Source organism: Cydia fagiglandana, chromosome 27, assembly GCF_963556715.1.
Source record: "Cydia fagiglandana chromosome 27, ilCydFagi1.1, whole genome shotgun sequence".
Classification (NCBI taxonomy): Eukaryota; Metazoa; Arthropoda; class Insecta; order Lepidoptera; family Tortricidae; genus Cydia; species Cydia fagiglandana.
In genome coordinates, this window is record NC_085958.1 from 1,252,282 (window position 1) to 1,269,701 (window position 17,420).

A 17,420-nucleotide genomic window follows, 5' to 3' on the forward strand; every position below is an offset into this window, starting at 1 on the left:
TAGAATAGAATATGTTTATTGACAAAAGAAAACGATCTTACATACACATGGACACAGGTGGATCCCAAACTAGGCTATGCCTGTGACTTGGGCTCCTAGAAAGCAATTGACATTAGAAAATTTTACAGAAAATATTACCGACATTTAAATAACTAAGGATTAGTATAAAAGGAGTTAAAGTTAGGTTCACTAATTTAAGAAGAGATTAACTAGATTAAGAGGACAACTAGTTACTAACTAAATTAATTTACAAATTAAAGTGAGTGAGGATGTGTGAGTGAGCGTGTGTGTGTGTGTATGTGTGTGTGTGTGTGTTTGTAAATACAGGTGTGGGGTAGAGAGGGAGTGATAGATTCAGTTATGGATAAATGTTTCTTAAGAAGCGTTCAGTCTCGTGATAGTTCCAGTCCAAGCATGTTTTAGTCACGGCAATGTTTACTTCTCTTTCAGTCATTTTTTGGAGGTCAAAAATCTTGCAGAACTTGTTGTAAAGGAACGGTTTTAGGTAGGAACTGAAACGTCTACAGAAACTAGTTTTCGTGGGCATTAATGGTATCCTAAAGCAACGAATTCGGAGCCTGTTAAATTCAGCCGGTCCTGCTGAGTGCGGGGCCTCACGGTGGGCCCTGGTGACAATTTTTACCAGAAAGAGTTTTCTAACACTAAGTACGCCGGCCTCCCTGAAAAGACTGTCCGTTGAAAAAAGTGGCGACTTCTTGAGCATAACTTTAAGGACTGACCGCTGAGCGCGCTCTAAACTAATCAATGAAGAGGATGCTGAGCCCCCCCACGCCAAGATACAATATGTTAGAACCGACTGACAAAGCGCAAAATACACTAGTTTTAAGGTTTCTCTATCGGCAACATCTCTCAGTAATTTCATCGTGTATATGAGCTTCCGTACTCTTTTTGCGGTCGCGACAATATGTTGCTTGAAACATAGTTTTTCGTCAATTATTACGCCTAAGTATTTTAAGGCGTCTACACGTGAAATAAAGTGGCAGTTGGTACAGTCGGAACGAAGGGCAACAGCGGTAGGATCACTGCAGGTGTGTAGTACTAAACTAGTATTACTTGGTGGACTCGATGCGCTGGTTTTAAAGAAGCACACATAGTTCGTTTTGTCACAATTTAGGCTCAGGAGGTTGCTGCTCAGCCATTTCGCGGTTCGACGCAGGCCCTGTTGGGCAATTTCAAAGACCTCACCCCAAGTCGACCCGCGAAAAATAATCACCGTGTCGTCAGCGTAATTAATCATATCAGCGTTTTGCATTTCTATTGAGGCCAGATCATTTAAGTATACTAAAAACAATGTGGGACCCAGAATGCTCCCCTGAGGAACTCCGAAAGATAATCCCAATTGGTCGCTTGTTGCTGTACCCAGTTTTAAACATTGCCTTCTATTGGTAAGGTAGCTGCGAAACCACTCTAGGCCAAGACCCCGAATACCAGAACCCTCAAGCTTCGATAGTAAAATGGGTATAGAAACCGTGTCGAAAGCCTTGGCCAAGTCTAGGAAGACTCCAATGCTTTTTAGACCCTTGTCCAGGTAGTTAGCAACAGTATTTGTCAGAAGGGTAACGGCGTCTTCGGTAGATTTGCCTATAAATACGCATATCATGCAACACGGCTAATAACGGTGAAAGCACTATCACAATTAGTTCAGCTGTTTTCTAGAGTACCCGCAACACCAAGATTACGATCAATCAAATCTAATCTATTCTAATTTGGTATGTTGAGTGCACCGATCTGTGTAAGATTATTAAAAATAAATATTATAGGACATTGTTCGAGCCGATTTAGATAGATGTCCTAATTTCCTAAGAGATGGCGCTGTTACAAACGCAAACTAGGTAACAGTAGTTCATCATAGAATGTAATATATAATGTCAAATATGTGAATAAACGATTGGTAATTGGTATTGGTAACTAAGCAACTTATTCAAACAGACATTCTTACACAGATTGACTAAGTCCCACAGTAAGCTCAAGAAGGCTTGTGTTGTGGGTACTCAGACAACGATATATATAATATACAAATACTTAAATACATAGAAAACACCCATGACTCAGGAACAAATATCTGTATCATCATACAAATAAATGCCCTTACTGGGATTCGAACCCAGGACCATCGGCTCCATTGTCCTCAAATATATATTTTTTTAGGGTTCCGTTAAACTTTTTTACCCAAAGGGTAAAAACGTTTCTTCAAACAAAAACGTCACATTCGACACGGACACATCTAATCCATATCGTTTCTAGATCTATTAATTGACGTATCTTAAAGTTCGAATAGGGCAGTAAGACTCCAATGTCACTGTCACCAGGCCCCTGTTTCACCAACGTGACAGGTGCAACGAATTGTAAAATCCCTGTTGCTGACATCACAGGCATCCATGGGCTACGGTTACCGCTTACCATCGGGCGGGCCGTATTCCTGTTTGCCACCATCATTGTATTATTAAAAAAAACTTTATGATATCGGAAAAAAACAGATATTTCTCTTGCTATGTTTATGACAATTGTCACAAGAAACACTACAATTGTCACGAAATTCCGACATATAACTCATTACCTGTCAAGAATTACCTACAATTCTTCTAAATCTTTGACAATTGTCAGAAACTTCGCAGGAGAAATATCTGTTTTTTTCCGATATAATAAACTTTTTTTAAATAATACAATGATGGTGGCAAACAGGAATACGGCCCGCCCGATGGTAAGTGGTAATCGTTGCCCATGGATGCCTGTGACGTCAGCAACAGTGATTTTACAATTCGTCGCACCTGTCACCGATGTGAAATTGGGGCCAGACAGTCGGCCCGATTCGAGCTTTAAGATACGTCACTTAATAGATATAGAAACGATTATATAGTAATATTAGTGTCAAAGGTGACGTTTCTTCAAACAAAAACGTCACTTTTGACACTGACACATCTAATCCATATCGTCACAGAAGAAATAATAGTACTACCGTACAGAAAGGACTGTGATAGCTAGACAGTGGAAATTTTCACAGATGATGTATTTCTGTTGCCGCTATAGCAACAAATACTAAAAAGTACGGAACCCTCGGTGGGCGAGTCCGACTCGCACTTGCTCGGTTTTTATTTAATAATTTGATTGTGGGCTATTTATATTTAACTTATTAAAGGCAGTACGTATTTCTTTACCATTTCAGAGGATAAATTGTAAATATAATGCATCTTTAATTTTATACTTATGGTGATAAAAAAAATGTAAACTATAGTCTGTATCTTTATATATTTAAATAATTTTTAAGAAAAAAAAACCGACTTCCATGGGGGCCGATGAAAGATTATTGTAGATGGTACACTATGTAGAAAAGGAGGTAAAACCACCCACTTTTCTACTAGCATTTCGCTTCTTTATAATGGCTCCTCTACAGGATGGGCCAACGCCGCCCACTCCAAGGGACGCAGCCATGCGGTAGAATGAGATAGCAATATCACTTGCTCCCTCTAACGCATAAATGCGTCCCTTGGAGTGGCCGGCGTTGGCCCATCGTGAAGAGGAGCCATGAGGGTCGTAGTTCTAGCCTAACCTAACCCACTCCTCAGACAGCAGTTCGGTTCTGTGCGGATCGCAGTTCGAACCTAATCAAACCCACTTTTCAAGTAGCATTTCGTTTCTGTAAGGCTCGTAGTTCTAACCTAACCTAATCCTTGTTCGGTTCTGTGAGGATCGCAGTTCAAACCTAACCTAACCCACTTAATGGCGCATGCCGTACGGTGTCCCCCGTACACCGTACGGTGTACGGGGGTTTAAGCGGGAGGAGCTAGTAAGATTGGCATCATCGTAATTTATACCTACATTAATTTTATGGTAGGTAATCATAGTTGTTTATTTAGTTAAGGTATCATAGTGGTTTTCTGGGTCAAGGTCCGGGTCCGAGACCGGGTCCGAGTCCGGGTCCGAGTCCGGGTCCGAGTCCGGGTCCGAGTCCGGGTCCGAGTCCGGGTCCGAGTCCCGGTCCGAGTCCCGGTCCGAGTCCGGGTCCGAGTCCGGGTCCGTGTCCGGGTCCGAGACCGGGTCCGAGTCCGGATCCGAGTCCGATTCCGAATCCGGGTCCGAATCCGGATCCGAGTCCAGGTCCGCGTCCGAACCGGATCCGGGTATGAGTCCGAGTCCGGGTCCCAGTCCAAGTCAAAATCGAAATTCGTAATCACCAAACGTGTACCATGCGTCATTGAAGAGTTCTGTTCTGGTCATCATCAGCAGTTCCACTTCATCAAATGCGACAGTTTTTAATGTAAATGCTTGATTTTATGATGAAAATACAAAAAAATCTATACGCATGCCTTTAAGATTTGAGGAGTTCCCTTGATTCCTCATGGATCCCATCATCAGAACTCGAGCTTGACAAAAATGTGGCTTAAAAACTTAACTTGCTTAACAAACATAACGACGAGGACAAATCGCCAACCGTGAACTATGCGTCGTTGAAGAGTTCTGTTCTGATCATCATCAGCAGTTCCACTTCATCAAATGCAACAGTTTTTAATGAAAATGCTTGATTTTCTGATGTAAATACAAAAATCTCTATACGCATGCCTTTAAGATTTGAGGAGTTCCCTTGATTCCTCATGGATCCCATCATCAGAACTCGAGCTTGACAAAAATGTGGCTTAAAAAGTTAACTTGCTTAACAAACATAACGAAGAGGACAAATCGCCAACCGTGAACTATACGTCGTTAAAGAGTTCCGTTCTGATCATCATCAGCAGTTCCACTTCATCAAATGTCACTTTTTTGGGTGTATATGCTTGATTTGTTGATAAAAACCCAAAAATCACTATATGTATGCCTTTAAGATTTGAGGAGTTCCCTCGATTCCTCATGGATCCCATCATCAGAACTGGGTTTTGACAAAAACGGGACCAATCTGTATGCATATACATTCAATCAAAAAAAGAATTTTCAAAATCGATCTAGTAATGACGGAGATATGGAGTAACAAACATAAAAAAAAATAAAAAAAATAAAAAAAATAAAAAAAAACATACAACCGAATTGATAACCTCCTTCTTTGAGATTTGGAAGTCGGTTAATAAAAGTAAACAAACAATTTGTATATTTTCGGGTAGTTATAAGATTTATTGGTTAACCGACCAAAATTACAAAACCGCTTGGGTCAGTCACTGAACGACCTGACTTTGACCTACATTATTTGATCATGTAATGTTTCCATCTACCCTGAACTGGCTTAAGGAGTCATTTGAGGGTAGATTTTGTTTACTTTTATTTAAATAGGTATTTAAAGATACAGACTATATAATTTAGGTTTTGTTTTTTGAACTACATTATATTTAATAATAAATTAACGAGTTTACTATAAAATTTGTAACATAAAATGCTATAAGTAGATCTTAGATAACTGTCACATAACTTGAGTAATATAAAAATATCTGAAATAAAATATAAAAAAAACTACAATGTATCAGACACCTGAGAAATATTGATTCCTAAGCTATTTGACTCATTTTCTTCCTTCATTCACGGTCTTAAAGATTAACGTTTTTATGAAATTTTAGAAAATAAATATATAATTTAAAATCTTCTATTAATTTATTGCAATGACGACCTATTTAATCAATATTTAATTTTATAAATCACAACTAATATACCTACATATATTTCTAAAAATTAAAAAAATAATAAGTTATCTCGGTTTATTAAATAAATTAAATTGAAATGTAGTACTTACTTGATAAACAAAATATCCTCAAATATAAACAGAGCACACACTTCTCGCGGACGGTATGACTGCTCCGCGCCGCGACTGTCAAACTACTGACGGACTCGAGATGCGCGTACGCAGGTGCAAGCTAGGGCTGCCACTGAACAGGTAATGACCACTGGCCAGGTTAGGGGCAACGATTTAAATATATAGGCCGTTGAGGTTTAGGGATTTCCAGAATTTGGAGGGATTTTCGGATCGGATTAGAGTGTAGTTCTGAGTTCAATATCATCTCATTTGCGAATGACGTGATTAAGGCATGTTAACAAATAAAATATGTATGTATATAACAGGTACATACAGATATTGATGCTAAGATTATTAGATTACAAACAAAATCTAGTCAAGTATATAGAAAATGAATATTTTAGTACAATAATTTGGACACAAGAAAATTGAAAATATAATTATATGTATTATCTTATTTTTGTAAGTGGGTAGAGTCAGGCCGTGAAAAGTCTGCAGCGATGTTGATAGCCCATCACGCAGTGCAAGTGTCATTTTAAACGTCAAACTTCTATGAAATTATGACGTATAAATAACACTTACACTGCGTGGGCTATCAAATCCGCTGCAGACTTTTATTGGTGCGACTCTAGTGCTTGTGTGTTGTACAGAATAAATAATAGCACTACCGTACAGAAAGGATACTTCCTTTCTATTCACCTATAAAAAGAATTCAATTTAATTTTTATAAGGGTCGCTAGATTGGCTAGCTATTGAAGGCTGGCCAGTTATTGAAACCTTATAATATACTAAAATAAGTTTTTGGCAAAAATTTCATTTTTGGTACAAGCTTTTATCGCTGACTGTACTTTTCTTACGACAGACAACTAACACTCATCGAGACAATTCTAAAAACCCCTAACACAATTAGGTTGCGTTGTTTCATCACAGAGTTCCTGTGGCCACCTCCTGTCTTCATCATTAGATCAGCTCGATGGTACCATAATATTGCATTGTCATCCGATTTATATATGCATGCAAAATTTCAGCTCAATCGGAAACCGGGAAGTGGATCAAATTTAACTTGCAAGTTTTGATTACACACAGACAGACAGACAGACAGACAGACAGACAACGGTCAGGTGAAACTAAATAAAAACTTGTAATGAATTCTGTTTATAGGTGAATAGAATTAATTTTTAGAATAGGGTGGCCAGTTGTTGGCCAGTTACTGGCTAACTACCCTAATTCGTTTTATTTCAGTTTCACTTATATAAATTTTGTTTACACGGCCAATAATTTGTTTTTGACAACCCTGAGCATAACATGTACGGTGTGACATCACAACATTCACAACTCGCGTCAGCAGAATGCCGAGGGAGGTGTCAGCCCTGCATTATTTATTGACCTGTATACATATACAATACATTATGTGTTCCCGGTATCATTCTATAGGTAGAATCAGAGATATATATAACTCCGTATAAGATAAATAAAGTCTAAGAAAAAAACGTGCCTCGGACGGCCAAGAAAAAGTCATTCTCGAATAGATGGCGCCATCACCTTTGGCCTATTCTCGGCTAGATGGCGGTAACGACACCTTTTGGTATTTAACAATTTTAACACTTATCAGTGAAAGAACATGGGTCAGTATGGAACAATAAAAATTAAGAATAATTTATCCGTAAACATATTATGATTATTTTATTCATTTTCAATTTTATTTTAAGTTTTAATCGTGTGTCGATAGATGGCAGTAAATGTACCGTGACTACAAAATTGACAATGACAGGACCCCTCTATACTATACAGGGCGTCCCACAGCTATGCCACATGGAGGGAAAGTACCCTGAATATTGTAGATGGAACATTTTACTGAAAGAAGACATTATTTTAATTTTAAAAACAATTTAAACTGCATTCATGATTTTTAAATAATTACATGGTTGAACCGGGAATCGAACCCGCTACACGAGAAAAAAAAAACACCCTGTAGCTTTTTCATCCCGATCGAAAGGCTTCATCATAAGGATTATTTTTTGCTAAATAACATAGTGTCAGAAACTAAAGGAAGACCATGAATTTTAACATTTGATTTGAAATTTAGCGAAATAATCAAAAGAGAGCGGCTTTGTATTCAACAGAATGAGACTCATTTTGAGCATTTGATAAATTAAATTGGTTAATTTGAATTAAAAATGTTAAAATTCATGGGTTTCTTTTTATTACCGACACTATGTTATTTAGCAAAAAATAATCCTTATGATGAAGCCTTTCGATCGGTATGAAAAAGCTACAGGATGTTTTTTTTTTCCGTGTAGCGGGTTCGATTCCCGGTTCAACCATGTAATTATTTAAAAATCTATGAATGCAGTTTAAATTGTTTTTTAAATTAAAATAATGTCTTCTTTCAGCAAAATGTTCTATCTACAATATTCAGGGTACTTACCCTCCATGTGGCATAGCTGTGGGACGCCCTGTATATCTATTCTTTTTACCCGACTACGGCAACGCAAAAGGAGGGTTATGATTTTGACCGGTATGTATGTGGGTATGTATGTATGTATGTTCATCTGTTCCCTCATAACTTCTAAAGTACTTATTATAATTTAACAAACGATATGTCATTCGAATCGTCTTAATCGTCCGCTGGTTATAGGCTATATGGCGTCACAAAAAAATTAACACTGCGCCCTCTAGAGGTCATAAAGTCACGAACCAAAAAACTAAAATTAAGTAATGATGATGTGTTATACATCATTGGAAAGAGCTCGATTAGCACATTTCAAATATATAAATATTGTTAGCTTTTGCACCCGGCTTTGCTTGCATACGCCAGATAAAACATTAATTTATTACCCGACTACGGCAACGCAAAAGGAGGGTTATGATTTTGACCGGTATGTATGTGGGTATGTATGTATGTATGTATGTATGTATGTATGTATGTATGTATGTTCATCTGTTCCCTCATAACTTCTAAAGTACTTATTATAATTTAACAAACGATATGTCATTCGAATCGTCTTAATCGTCCGCTGGTTATAGGCTATATGGCGTCACAAAAAAATTAACACTGCGCCCTCTAGAGGTCATAAAGTCACGAACCAAAAAACTAAAATTAAGTAATGATGATGTGTTATACATAATTGGAAAAAGCTCGATTAGCACATTTCAAATATATAAATATTGTTAGCTTTTGCACCCGGATTTGCTTGCATACGCCAGATAAAACATTAATTTATCGGTTAGGTGATTCGAACTATGAATCTACAAGCGCTCTGGATTATATCCGCGTGTTACGCGACTACGGCGATACTACAGTTGCCTCCAGAAACTCGCGAACTAAATTGACAGGTCAATGTGCACAAATGATACCACAGTTTGGCCAGTGTTGTTCATATCGATATTTTCAAAAAAGTTTGAATTAGAGAATGTCGGTATTTCCAAAATTGTGCAATTTTATAGTACCTAATAGAGACAAGGATATTGAATAAATATATTGTAATTAAATAAATATTTAATTATATTTATTTTGTTTTATTTGTTAGGAAAACTTACAGCTAGAGTTACAATTAAGTTGTAGGTGATAACATAGAAAAAGTGATTTTGGCTCAAAATACAAAAAAGGCCGGCCCAGACGGGGAAATATTTCGTATAATGTGATTAATTTCTCATTTAATTCGAGTGGTGTGGACGCAAAAATTAAATCGCCTCGGTATCCCTATGGCTTCGATTGTGAAGACCAGTCCCTAAACTGGACGTTTAAGTTGACAATTAGGTCAAGATCAAGCAAATCTTGTCAGTAGACAAAGGCGCGAAATTCAAATTTACTTTGAGACGATATCCCATCGCGTCTTCATTTTTCAAATTTGCCGCCTTTTTTACTGACAAGATCTGCTTGACCAAGTATAAATAATTATGGATCAATCTCATCTACCGGCCACATGTATAAAATTAAATCACCAATTTTAGATTTATGGCGACAACCGAGCTCTTGAAATAAAGAACGGCAAGTTGTTGCACACTAACATGACACTGAAATTTGTCAGTTTCTCAGCCGCACTTCCTGATTTGATTGGTAACGACACAATCTTACAATCGAATTAACCACTTTTCTCGTCACATTCATATTAATCGAAATCGTTTGTGACCCCTTTATAATTATGACATGGGTAGTAAGTGCAATATTTTACTTATCGATATCATTTTATCGACATATACCCGTGACTATTTTTTCTTTGCTATTCCTGGTATCATTTTATTTGTCAAACTCATGTCAATTTAGTTCGTGAGTTTATGGAGGCGACCTTAGAAGGTTTTTGCAAAAGAAATTTGTTTGGCCGCTATACATGGTGTTTTTTTAATGACCTGCAATATTTTATTTATAACGTGAATAGGTATAGAAGTCTAGATCAACTAAAAGGTATGAAACAGCCATACAAGAGACGGACGAGGCACGCTGTCCGTACGAAGCTCGCTGTACGCGTTCCAAAGCCGGGCGCCTTCGGCGCCCTCATATTAAAAGAGTCGGGCGTAGCCCGACATACGCGTTCCAAAGCCGGGCGCCTTCGGCGCCCTCAAACTAAAAGAGTCGGGCGTAGCCCGACGTACGCGTTCGAATGCCGGGCGCCTTCGGCGGCCTCATACTAAAAGAGTCGGGCGTAGCCCGACGTACGCGTTCGAAAGCCGGGCGCCTTCGGCGCCCTCATACTAAAAGAGTCGGGCGTAGCCCGACGTCGTACGCGTTCCAAAGCCGGGCGCCTTCGGCGCCTTCATACTAAAAATGTCGGGCGTAGCCCGACGTACGCGTTCCAAAGCCGAGCGCCTTCGGCGTCCTCATACTAAAAGAGTCAGGCGTATCCTGACGTACGCGTTCGAAAGCCGGGCGCCTTCGGCGCCCTCATACTAAAAGTGTCGGGCGGAGCCCGACGTACGCGTTGCGAAGCCGAGCGCCTTCGGCGCCCTCATACTAAAAGTGTCGGGCGTAGCCCGACGTACGCGTTCCAAAGCCGGGCGCCTTCGGCGCCTTCATACTAAAAGAGTCGGGCGGAGCCCGACGTACGCGTTCGAAAGCCGGGCGCCTTCGGCGCCCTCATACTAAAAGAGTCGGGCGTAGCCCGACATACGCGTTCCAAAGCCGGGCGCCTTCGGCGCCCTCATACGTAAAGTGTCGGGCGTAGCCCGAGGTACGCGTTCCAAAGCCGGGCGCCTTCGGCGCCCTCATACTAAAAGAGTCGGGCGGAGCCCGACGTACGCGTTGCGAAGCCGGGCGCCTTCGGCGCCCTCATACTAAAAGTGTCGGGCGTAGCCCGACGTACGCGTTGCAAAGCCAGGGCGCCGAATCGATGCCCTCATACTAAAAGAGTCGGGCGTAGCCCGACGTACGCGTTCCAAAACCGGGCGCCTTCGGCGCCCTCATACTAAAAGTGTCGAGCGTAACCCGACGTACGCCTTCCAAAGACGGCCGCCATTGGCACTAAAGGAGTCGGGCGTAGACCGATATAGGCGGCGCTCTGCGTGCATTTCTGTACTGAGGACGCCCTCGCAAAAGTAATATAAAGTGACTTCAAAATGTTAGTAACGAAATCATGACCCCAAAATTAATAAAATAAAAAATAAGTTCAAAAACTAAAACCCGACTACTGCAAATCGCGCTCTAAAAAGTATGAAACAAGATAGAATTCTTATCTAAAATTATCAAGCAGGAAATATTATAAATGTTACCATTTCTTTTTATTTAAAAATACAACGTAATATAATTTACTGAATTTTTTATATATTTACAGAGATTCAGAGGATCGCCGTGGTCGTATGCCACATTACTTTTAAGTTTATAATCGTGGCATACGACCACGGCGATCCTCTGAATCTCTGTAAATATATAAAAAATTCAGTAAATTATATTACGTTGTATTTTTAAATAAAAAGAAATGGTAACATTTATAATATTTCCTGCTTGATAATTTTAGATAAGAATTCTATCTTGTTTCATACTTTTTAGAGCGCGATTTGCAGTAGTCGGGTTTTAGTTTTTGAACTTATTTTTTATTTTTGGTATCAGTTACAACTGTTAAGTACAAGGTTAAAAATCATTAAATCATTTTACAGAATTGAACTATAACTACTCCACAGGGAAGGATTTTTTTAAATAAATATATATGTATTATAAATAAATAAATAATGACCATTTTACGATAACCTCCCAACCCAGTGGGGAAAAATAGGTCTTTTCAGGATTGGTCCGAATCTATAGTCTGTATATACCTATCTTTAGGTATTTAAATAAAAGTAAATTTAGGGTCGCCTGGATCTGTCACTGAACGACCTGGCCCCTATTTTCACCATGGCGACAGGTGCGACAATTGTCGACATCACTATTACTGACGTCACAGGTCTCCATAGGCTACGGTAACCGCTTACCATCGGACGGACTACACACCGACGATGACGCGGGCAGAAATGAGGTTACTTCGTATGGCAGTAAAAGACTTAAACGCGTTGTCGTAATAAAATTCTTATTTAGTAGGTACTTTACCATAAATTTTGACTGTCTCTACAAGTAACAGTTATTAGGTACTAAAGACATTTATTATGCTAAAAGGCCAGTACCTATCAAACAAAATCTACTAATTTATTGACTTGTTAATGTTACAATGTACTAAATGTAAATTGTAAGAAAAATCTAAAATATAGGATTTTTTAGAAAAATAAATAATATTCTTTTTAAGAATATACTGCAGGCGCTGGTGGCCTATAGATCGTTTTTTTTAGCATTAGAAAGAACTCCGCAGAAGTAAGCGTACAGTTTTTATCAGGCTCTTTAATTGTTAATAATTATTGAATTATCTAATGTAGCACGGTCAATACATCTAGACACGCGGCAGCGTGTCAAGCCAAGTTCAAGCAAAGGAACTGGCTAGCCAGCGCCGAATGTAATATTACACGAACCACTTGGTGCCACTTTTGACCCTTCTATAACTCAAAACATCTTTGACGTAAACACATAAAACTACGTGTGTTTAATTATATCCATAAGGATATCTAGAAGCCCAAATTTCATGAAGCTAGCTCAAACGGTTATAAAGGTATGAAGGTCAAAAAGTCGTAAATTTTAAGACTGACTTATGACTTATAGTACCTAAACCTAACCTACTTCCAGATGACCTAGAAGGATGAAATTTGGAATCCAGCTTGGTTATTGTGTGTAACCGTAGGAAAAAATCTAAAAATAAAATAAAGTTAAAAAATAGGGGGGGTCCCCATACAAAAAAACCACTTTTTATTGGGACTGACATATAAGTACCTAAACCTAACCTACTTCCAGATGACCTAGAAGGATGAAATTTGGAATCCAGCTCGGTTATTGTGTGTAACCGTAGGAAAAAATCTAAAAATAAAATAAAGTTTAAAAATAGGGGGGGTCCCCATACAAAAAACCATTTTTTATTGGGACTGACATATAAGTACCTAAACCTAACCTACTTCCAGATGACCTAGAAGGATGAAATTTGGAATCCAGCTCGGTTAGTATGTGTAAGCGTAGTAAAAAATCTAAAAATAAAAAAAAAAGTTAAAAAGTAGGGGGGGGGGTCCCCATACAAAAAAATATTTTTTTATTGTAGCGTTGGAACCGTTACAAGCAGATATTTGAAACTACCCCAATATATGTATTATTATATTTGCTATATTAAAATAAAGTTTAGTCAAAAAATAAGTGGTGTCCCCATACAAAAAACTTGTAATACGCTCTAAACAACCGGCCAACGGTGTGTCGTCGGCGGCGCGCGGCACCACATAATTATACAAAGAACAGAAGTAAAAACCATACAGCGGAAACACAAGAAAAAACATTAAATCTCAATACCTGCCTAGTTTTCTTTACAAAAAGTATTGATATCCCACCAAAAACATAAATGTAAAAAAGGAGAGCCAAGTTCAATACAAAAATTATGTTTGGCTGTGGGGCTCGCCGCAAAAAGAATGGAGATCTAAATGAGTGCCACTGCCAAGTTCTATGCAAAATCCAAATATGTATTTATAGGAACAAAATAACATTATAAACAAGTATTAAACTCTATTTCTTTGCTTTATTGGATACCTATAACAATTGCTGTTATTTAAAAAAATGTGAGATCTTAAAGTAGGTTAGATTTGGCTTGGCCAGGTTTTATCAGAATTACGATATAAATAAAATTATTGATATAATGAAAACTGGCCAAGTCAAATCTAACCTACTTTAAGATCTCACGTTTTTTTAAATAACAGCAATTGTTATAGGTATCCAATAAAGCAAAGAAATAGAGTTTAATACTTGTTTATAATGTTATTTTGTTCCTATAAATACATATTTGGATTTTGCATAGAACTTGGCAGTGGCACTCATTTAGATCTCCATTCTTTTTGCGGCGAGCCCCACAGCCAAACATAATTTTTGTATTGAACTTGGCTCTCCTTTTTTACATTTATGTTTTTGGTGGTATTATTTACTTCAAATGATTACCGCTAAAAGTGCCGGATTTGGAACCACAAGCTTACTTCTGCGAAGTTCTTTCTAATGCTAAAAAAAAAGAACTATAGCGCTAAGAGCATGCGACTTTCAATTCAGAGGTCGCAGGTTCATTTTTAGAAAAGTCGCGGGTTCGAACCATGGCTCGTACTTAATGAGTTTTTCAAAACTTATGTACGAAATATCATTTGACGTTTACTAGTAGTTTTTCGGCGAAGCAAAACGTCGTGAGGAAACCGGACTAATCCCAGTAAGGTCTAGTTTACCCTCTGGGTTGAAAAGTTAGATGGCAGTCGCTTTCGTAAAAACTAGTGCCTACGCCAATTCTCGGGATTAGTTGCCAAGCGGACCCCAGGCTCCCATGAGCCGTGGCAAAATTGATAGGAATTTTTATAAAATCGTTATAAACATTTTCCATGGAAAAAATGAATCACAATTTTTTAAGTGACCTTACTAATTTTAGATACCAATTTGGTTATTAGAAGTCGTTTGATCATGAATAACATTCACAAATAGGTTCTTAAATTAGATATAAGTTCCAATTAATTGACGTCATATGACGTACTTTGCGATTGCGTCATTAAGTGTCACTGAGTATCCCTTTTGACGCTTTTGGTAAAACCTTAACCTCTAGCCGCCCAGATACCTATAAAAAGGTCTCCTTTTCCATTCTAATTTGAACTTTGTGTTGACAAAATAAAATTTCATTTTGCTTGGCAAGGTTTGACGTAGGCTAGAGGCTAATGGAAGAAACCGCAAGGCGATTAATACACGGTGAATTATATCGGTGATCAGTTGAAAAATATTAAGGTCGTTTCTCAAAAAGTTGGCACCGCCAGGTTAACGTTAACGTTTTTCAAAAATTTTGCATTTTCGCATTTTTTTTTATTGGGATCGTTAAAAGGCAACTTTAACTATTAGAAAATGTGGAAGGGAAGCAATTCCTTCAATTAGTTTAGGAGATATAGGCGTTTGAAATTCAGGTTAATGATATCAAGGACAGGTGAAAGATATTTTGTCTCCAGGTTATCGATAGTAGAAGCAGGTTATCGAGAAATAAGTACAAATTCCAATGAAAATATTGACAGGTTATCGAGAGGCGTCATTAACCTGTGTCCGTTGCCGTTAACCTGGTTTCTTGTCATCGTTCACCTGTAATGAGTGTCATCCACCTGTCCACCACATCATTTTCAATGCCTTCTAAAAATAATCGAAAAATGTGTCATCTTCTGTAAAAAGGGACCTTATTGTCCACCACGATGATTAAAATTTTGGATTCTGACCCACCTCACCTTCGATTCGATTCCCAATTTAACAACAAGTTTCTGTGAATAAGTAAACATTCAATCTTACTGTCTATTCACCCTGGCAGTACCTAGTGGAACTCAGGTTTGGTGCAACATAGGCACATGCAGTTTTGGTCATCCAAGTCGTCTTGGTGAGCACTTGGGAGAGCAGAACTCAAGATAGAGCTGATGCTGGACCATCGCAGTACCTAGTGGAACTCAGGTTTGATGCAACATAGACACACGCTGTTTTGGTCATTCGACACGTCTTGATGAGGACTTGGGAGGGCAGTACCCAAGATACAGCTGATGCTGAACCCTCGCAGCACCTAGTGGAACTCAGGTTTGGTGCAACATAGACACACGCTGTTTTGGTCATTCGACACGTTTTGATGAGGACTTGGGAGGGCAGTACCCAAGATCGAGCTGATGCTGAACCCTCGCAGCACCTAGTGGAACTCAGGTTTGGTGCAACATAGACACACGCTGTTTTGGTCATCCAACATGTCTTGATGAGCACTTGGAAGAGCAGTACCCAAGATAGAGCTGATGCTGAACCCTCGCAGTAACTAGTGGAACTCAGGTTTGGTGCAACATAGACACACGCTGTTTTGGTCATTCGACACGTTTTGATGAGCACTTGGAAAAGTGGTACCCAAGATAGAGCTGATGCTGAACCCTCGCAGCACCTAGTGGAACTCAGGTTTGGTGCAACATAGACACATGCTGTTTTGGTCATCCAACACGTCTTGATGAGCACTTGGAAGAGCAGTACCCAAGATAGAGCTGATGCTGAACCCTCGCAGCACCTAGTGGAACTCAGGTTTGGTGCAACATAGACACACACTGTTTTGGTCATCCAACACGTCTTGATGAGCACTTTAAGAGAGCAGTACCCCAGATAGAGCTGATGCTGAACCCTCGCAGTACCTAGTGGAACTCAGTTTTGGTGCAACATAGACACACGCTGTTCTGGTCATTCGACACGTCTTGATGAGGACTTGGGAGGGCAGTACCCAAGATACAGCTGATGCTGAACCCTCGCAGTACCTAGTGGAACTCAGGTTTGGTGCAACATAGACACACGCTGTTTTGGTCATCCAACACGTCTTGATGAACACTTGGAAAAGTGGTTACTAAGATAGAGCTGATGCTGAACCCTCGCAGTACCTAGTGGAACTCAGGTTTGGTGCAACATAGACACACGCTGTTTTGGTCATTCGACACGTCTTGATGAGCACTTGGGAAAGCAGTACCCAAGATAGAGCTGATGCTGAACCCTCGCAGTACCTACTGGAACTCAGGTTTGATGCAACATAGACACATGCTGTTTTGGTCATTCGACACGTCTTGATGAGCACTTGGGAGCGCAGTACCCAAGATAGAGCTGATGTTGAACCCTCGCAGTACCTAGTGGAACTCAGGTTTGGTGCAACATAGACACACGCTGTTTTGGTCATTCGACACGTTTGGATGAGCACTTGGAAAAGTGGTACCCAAGATAGAGCTGATGCTGAACCCTCGCAGCACCTAGTGGAACTCAGGTTTGGTGCAACATAGACACATGCTGTTTTGGTCATCCAACACGTCTTGATGAGCACTTGGAAGAGCAGTACCCAAGATAGAGCTGATGCTGAACCCTCGCAGCACCTAGTGGAACTCAGGTTTGGTGCAACATAGACACACACTGTTTTGGTCATCCAACACGTCTTGATGAGCACTTGAGAGAGCAGTACCCCAGATAGAGCTGATGCTGAACCCTCGCAGTACCTAGTGGAACTCAGTTTTGGTGCAACATAGACACACGCTGTTCTGGTCATTCGACACGTCTTGATGAGGACTTGGGAGGGCAGTACCCAAGATACAGCTGATGCTGAACCCTCGCAGTACCTAGTGGAACTCAGGTTTGGTGCAA

At 39.4% G+C, this 17,420-nt stretch overlaps 1 protein-coding gene across 1 annotated transcript in view; it reads right to left on the minus strand.

Annotated features, from left to right (window-relative positions):
- LOC134677979 (fatty acyl-CoA reductase wat-like) overlaps positions 1-17,420 on the minus strand; it is a 339,904-nt gene that overhangs the window by 49,989 nt on the left and 272,495 nt on the right. The window contains exon 1 of the mRNA XM_063536411.1: positions 5,732-5,861. The gene's annotated coding sequence lies outside the window, so the exon portion shown is untranslated. Of the gene's footprint in view, positions 1-5,731 lie in introns of the transcript that reaches the window.